The sequence below is a fragment of the Pinus tabuliformis genome, chromosome 5_2, assembly GCF_031772625.1.
Source record: "Pinus tabuliformis cultivar Carrire ecotype Pingquan chromosome 5_2, CPIR1, whole genome shotgun sequence".
Lineage (NCBI taxonomy): Eukaryota > Viridiplantae > Streptophyta > Pinopsida > Pinales > Pinaceae > Pinus > Pinus tabuliformis.
The window spans coordinates 1,139,728,328-1,139,734,845 of NC_142306.1; positions in this window are offsets into that span (position 1 = coordinate 1,139,728,328).

Genomic DNA, 6,518 nt, shown 5'->3' on the forward strand with positions numbered 1-6,518 from the left:
AACAACGTTTTTTTAATATCTATATATATATATATATATATGGTTAAAATTATAAAATTTTCCCCCCGATCGGGATGTGAGCTAGCGGACATAGCCATTAAGGCTGTCATAATGAAAAGGATACCAAGGAATGGTGCCACCGCCTCCCACATGCTTCAAACATAGGGCGCGGTGGCCGTCAGCATGTTTAAGGAAAACAGAACAATGGAAGGTGGTAATTTCATGCAACTGAGTTTACTGAATGCGGAGAAGGATAACAGTTCAGAGGTTGTAAGAACATAGGTGACGATGACTAGAGTGGAGCAATGACTTTGGGAAGGCAAGGTGTTCCAACAACTCCAAACACTGGTGACCAGGTATGTTAACTGGTTTTGCCTACAATTCATTATGCTTCCCTACATCTAGTTTGTTAATTGGGGTTTGCATGGGGGCACAAGGTTTATGGGGGAGAGAAATTGGGGCGGTATGATTAGCTTGGTGGTAGAGTTTTGCGGGAATTATCCCAGTTCCATTGGTTCTGCATGGGTGTCACTCCGTTTCGGCATTCTACTCTCTTGCATGGGGATTATTGGGTTGGGTCAGGAGGGAGTCTGCCCGAGCGAACTCCAGTTTCTTGTCTTCCTGGCAAACCGGGGGGTTAAGGGTAGGGAAGCTACAATTGTCTTTGTGTTAAGGTTAGTCTGGTTCCTGGAATGCTATGAGAAGGTTGGGGAAATTTGGAAGCCATGGGCCCTAAGGGAAGATGCCAAGCGCCTGAGGGGAGCTAGTAGGGGGGAGGCTATTGCGGGACAGGCTCTTCTGAAATTGGATAATTGGCCCATGATTGGAATGTTGGCTAGGCTAGGCTCCACCCATTGAGGGAAAGGAAGGTGGCTAGCAAGGTGTAGGTTGGATGCCTCATGGAGGCTTAGGTTCAAATGTCGAGAAGCTAGGAGGACTTGAGTTAAGCCAAGCTAAGGCTAGGTCAGGGGGGATGGGGGCAGGGTCAGTCAATGGGGGGCAAAGGAGATGAGGGGAGTGGTTCCCATAGGCTTGGCCTTCAGGCTATAGGCTCTGTAGGCAGCCATGAACCTCGCTTCCAAGACCGCGGTCAAAGCATGAGTAAGGCAAGGGTCATGCAGGGGTGTTTTGGGAGTCATGGGTGGGGGCTCCTTATGCTCGGGGGTTATGCACGTAAACCATGGGTGGCAGATTTGATGCATTAGAAGAACCTTTGTATGATGACAATACAAAAAATAATGTTTTAGAAATTATGGTTTATTGTTCCCGTAACAAGTCCATCGAGAGGTAACTTACCTTGGACAAGAAGAGCACAGAGGCTAGTTTATGGCCAATGACAGAAGTTGGCTAGAAGGTACAGGGACGCAGAGGCAATGGGTCTAGCAGCAAAAGGCAAGGGCCGAGCGAAGATATCGCGGGGGAACGAGGACGAGGTCGAGTTGAGCACAACGAGTAAATGATGAGGTAGAAAGCTCATGGCCAACCTGATCCAGGAAGTGGTGGCTGCTTATGCGGATGACACCAAAGAGGAAATCAAACAGATCATAGCAGAATGGGAGGAAGATATAAATCACCAAGCGAGAGTGGGGTAGCTGACATAGAGGATTGGAAGCTCCTGGTTCTAGATCCGAGACACACCAGAGCCCGAGAGACGCAATACAAGTAGACCTTATATCTATATTGGCTTATGAAATGCCTTCTCGGCAAGGCCATGGAACAAATCTGGATGAGTGCTCTCCAGGACTTTCCAAATTACAAACAAGAATTTCAAAAGATGCAATTTAAATTACAGAAATAGGGTGGCTGCCTAGGCCATATTGAGAAACATTTCCATGCCTGTTCTTTTTGACTGAACTGCCAGGCTCTAACACGAAAGATTCGGCACCTGCTACATCGACATCCGCCGATCAGGAGGACTAGAATATTGACTCTTGGTTAGGTGGTCAATAAAGTTGGTTTTTCAATGGGCAAGTTGAGACCACCTAACTAGGCTCTATGTGGTTGTAACTTGCTTGCTTATTTTATAATGAAAAAAAAGGATCTACCAAGCTTAAAAAAAAAAAAATCTAATTTTTTTGGTAGCGACATTAAAAACCAGTTTTTTTGTGCAATAAACATGAAAAAACACCCCAAAAATGAAAAATGTTGATGCTACATCAACACCATTTTATTTTTTTTTCTTGCAATAAACATGAAAAAGCACTCTAAAATCGAAAGATGTTGATATTGCATCGCCAATTGTTTTTGGGTTAAACTCCAACAATTTTCAGCAATGACATTAAAAAAATATCATGAGTATGAAAAACCATAAAATTCTAATAGTTTTTGACGACAACGTTAAATATAAATATCAGGACTCTAAAAAACCTAAAAATTCCAACAATTTTCAACCATGATGTTAAATATAAATATCATAACTCCGAAAACTTTAAAATTTTGACATTTTTCAACCATGACGTTAAAGTAGTATGTCATGACTTCAAAAAACCTTAAAATTTTGATCCTTTTTAGCAATAGAATTAAAACCAAACATCATGACTAAAAAAACCTTTAAAATGAATACCTAAATCAAAGAGTCATTATTCCAAGAGTAATTTTTTTTTTTAATGGTAAAAGAATATCTATTTTAAAATATTAGCGTAAGACAACTTGACACATTGCAATGAAAATTTAAAAATAAACCATTAAATTGAGATGTAGTTGGGGCGAACTCGACCCATTGAAAACTAAAAACCAACCATGAAATTGACACACTTAGAGGGATGACTTGATCCGTTGTAACAAAAGCTTTAAACTTAACTATCAAATTGACACATAGTAAGGCCAGGTTTCTAGTCAAAGATCGGCATAGGCCCTGTAGAAAAAAAAAAAAAAAAAAAAAAAAAAAAAAATGAAAAATACAAAACAAAACAAAAATTAAAAGGTTTAAAAAAAATTAGTTAAAAAAATAAAATATTAACAATTAAATAAATTAGATATTAAAACATAAAAAAGAATTTAAAATTAAAAATTACAGAAAAACAAAAATATAATTAAATATAAAATATTGAATAAAAAACTAAAAAACAAAGGAAAGTTCAAGCATAAAAAATTGCAAAAAATAAAATAAAAAATAGCTGAGAGAAATATTAAAAATGGTTTTTTATTTTTTTAAATATATAGAAAGTAACTTTTTTCTTAGAAATCATAATTTAATAAAAAAGTTTAAAACTTTAATTAAAGAAAAAAAGGCAAATTAGATAATTAAAAAAAATAAACGAAAAAAAACAAACAAATTTTAAAAAATATTAATAACCATATATATATATATATATTTTCACAATAAATAAATAAATAAATAAAATATATTTAAAAAAATATTAAGAAACATTCAAATATAAATGAATAAAAAAACATTAAATAAATAAAAAAATTGAAAAAAGAAATTACGGTGGGGGGTTGGGGTATCCTTGGGCCACCTCGCCCTTGTGACTAAGGGTTGTGGGTAGGGGTAGGGGTGGCGCGACACTCTTTTCTGCTGCCCTTTGGTGTCATGGTTGGGGGTGGTGAGGTTGGGGTATCCTTGGGCCACCTCGCCCCTGTGACTAAGGGTTGTGGGTAGGGGTAGGGGTGGCGCGACACACTTGTATGCTGCCCTTTGGTGCCATGGTTGGGGTCGTCGATTCCCGTAATCGACGAGCCCCAACACATGGTGTTTGGAGCTCTTCGATTTTGGGAATTGATTGCCCACCACCTCGTTGTTTAGGGGCCGTGGGTAAGGGTGGTAGGGGGTGTATTCTAGTGAGCCCCAACACACTGTGTTTGTGGCTCATCCTTTTCAGGAATCGACTGCCCAACACCCTACCGCTTAGGGGCCGCGGGGTGGTGGGTTATTGATTCCTAGAATCAATAAACCCTTGGTGTTAAGGGTTTGTCGATTCCAGGAATTGACGACCCACTTATTCATTGTTGAAGGGATGCTAGTAAGGGTGATAGAGTAGGGATCCCTGTTGAAAACTTTTTGTTTTTTTGATATATATATATATATATATATTTTTTTTAATTTTTTAAATGTTTTTTTTTTTTTAAATTTTATTTTCTAATGTTTTTTTTTCAATGTATTTTTAATTTTTTTAATATATATTTTACAATTTAAATTTATTTTTAAAATTTTTATTTATTTTTAATTTGTTTGGTAGTTGTATTTCTTTTTGGTTTATCTATTTATTTATTTTTAAATTTTTATTAATGTTTCAATTTTTGAAACCATTTATTTATTTGTTTTGTTTTTGTTTTGTTTTGTTTTTGTTTGTTTGTTTTGTTTTGTTTTGTTTGTTTTGTTTGTTTTGTTTGTTTTTATAATTGTTTTTATTTAAATCTTGTTTTCTAATTTTTTTAAAATAAAATTTGATTTTAACATGGTTATAATCTTTATTTATTTTTTATTTAATTTGATTTGTTTTATACACACACACACACACACACACACACAGATATATATATATATATTCCAAATTTTTGTTTTAAATGTTTTTATTTATTTGTTTGTTTCCAATAATTTTTTTCACTTAAATTTATGTAAATAATATTTTTGGAAAAAAAACTTCAAATGTTATTATTTTTGGACATAAATTCGTAAAAAATCATAAAATTTGTTATTTTTTCATCTTTTTCTATTAATTTTTTTTCACAAAAACCTTCTATTTAACATGTTATTTTTAGTGAAAAGGTCTTAGAATATGTATTTTTTTAATTATATATATTTGCAAAATGTGTTATTTTGGTCAAATGTTAAAATTTTTTTTAGTGACAATTATTTTATGTCTATTGAAGTATTAATTAACAATGTATGAATATTTGAATTTAAGCTTCTGTGATCCATAATTTGAGTTTAGAGAAATATTTTTGGAAAAAATCACATCATAAAATCATAATTCGAAGAATTTTGATGGTCCCCTTTCCCACCAGGTGTTTCGGAAGAAAACTCACACTGAGCAATATCTTCATGCCAGTTCCCATCATTTCCCAGCTCAGAAGTTGGGCATTCTCAACACCCTCGCTACTCGTGCCCTGAGAATCTTCGATGAAAAGAGCTTCGATAGAGAGAAATCCCATCTTCTTAATGTCTTTGTTGAAAACGGTTATAGCAGACACCTCGGTCAGAAAGCCTTCCTTAAAGCCTTCAAGAACTCCGTGGTCAAAAAAGAACCTAAAAGTCGAGTCCCAGGGGTCCATATGCCTTTTATCTAGGGGACCACTGATAAGATTGCTACGATTCTTAAGAAGCATAATGTCCCTTCGACATTCAGACCCCTTAAAACCATTTGAAATTCCCTCCAATCAGTAAAAGATCCCATCAACCCCAAGGACACGAAGAGTGTCCATATGATTCCTTATTCCCACGGAACCCCCTACATTGGTGAGATTGGATGCTTTATTAATCAAAGGATTAATGAGCATGCAACTGACCTAAAACATGGGAGAACCAAGTCCTTTGCACTGGCGGAACATGCGGAGAAAACTAAACATCATGTCTGTATTGAGGAAGCTCGAATGATTGCTAAGGTTTCACAATTTCATCATCGAAAATTTAGGGAAGCTATTGAGATTGAAAAAAGGCCTAGTAATCTCAATAGGGACAACAGTTGGAAGATCAGTAGTTGTTGGATCCCTGCCCTTCTTCCCAGTCCTATCTCCCCTCTTCTACGCCTCCCCCCTATTAATGACTTCAACTAATATTGTAAATTACTCTTCTGATGTATATTCCCTCCCCCGCCCCTCCCCCCCTTTTAAATAATAAGTTTTGGTTCTTTTTAGATATCTTATTGAATAGGTTACATTAAAATTTTCCCCAGAACCATTATACAGAAAATATTACTATTATAATATTATAATAATAATTTAACAATGTTTAGTTATGTTTTAAGAATAATATTAAAGTAATACTATTAATATTGACTTGGATTAATAATTATATTAATGTTATACATTGATAATACTATTGAGATTACCATTGACATAACTAACTAAAATGAATTAATATTACATTATTATTTAAATAGTAAGTTTATTACTACTATAACATCATAATATTTTAATAATAATAATAATTAAGACCATTATAATATTAAAGATTAATGATATACCTTAATAACATTATTATAAGTCAAATTGCCTTCGTTATAACTAACTAAATGGGTTAATATCACCCATTATAAGATTATTATTTAAATTTATAATTTATAATGATAAAAATATTACCACTATTATATAATGATAATAATTTAATAATATTTAATATTATTATATCCACACTTTTAATTTATAAATTATAACTCAAAAAAGTTTTAAAACCAATAATTATTAAATGGCATTAAAAAATATTAATGTTTGTTGATAATAATATTATACTAATAATTTTGACCAATCTAACTGTTTCTTTATCAATTATGACCTGGGTCCAATTGAGTCCAATATAGCCGTTTTTTTCTAGTCAAACCTAGACATTGGATGATCTACCATCCCTATTTAACATGGAT